Raw genomic sequence first — 444 nt, forward strand, 5'->3', positions numbered from 1 at the left:
TGTGCATGATATAAACCACTGGAACGATAGAGCGGCGGGGGAGTACCACTCTATGCCTATCTGAGTATGAACACCTGATTTCTATCTCTTCCCTAAACACCACCCTAAACCGGTCCACCTCAACCTTCCTCGGTGGGAGTGGTGTGATCTCTACTCGACAGGGAGGAACCACAAAAGAGGCCTCAGAGACCATCACTACCTGTAATGTGAGATTGGAGAGTAAGTATTTCTATATAAGATAAATGATCAACAATTANTATAACTATCGAGCACTCAATAGCGCCGGAATACCCACCGGTTCGACAAAGATAACCAATGCATCATCCTGAACATGATACCTTCAAGTGGGTGTCAGAGGTTGCTGTAGTTACTACGAAGGGTTCTGTCAGCTCAAGGGAGCTACCATATTCCTGAAAAATCAATCTCCACCTACAATGTCCCCTC

This window comes from Lupinus angustifolius, unplaced genomic scaffold (genome assembly GCF_001865875.1).
Source record: "Lupinus angustifolius cultivar Tanjil unplaced genomic scaffold, LupAngTanjil_v1.0 Scaffold_607, whole genome shotgun sequence".
Classification (NCBI taxonomy): Eukaryota; Viridiplantae; Streptophyta; class Magnoliopsida; order Fabales; family Fabaceae; genus Lupinus; species Lupinus angustifolius.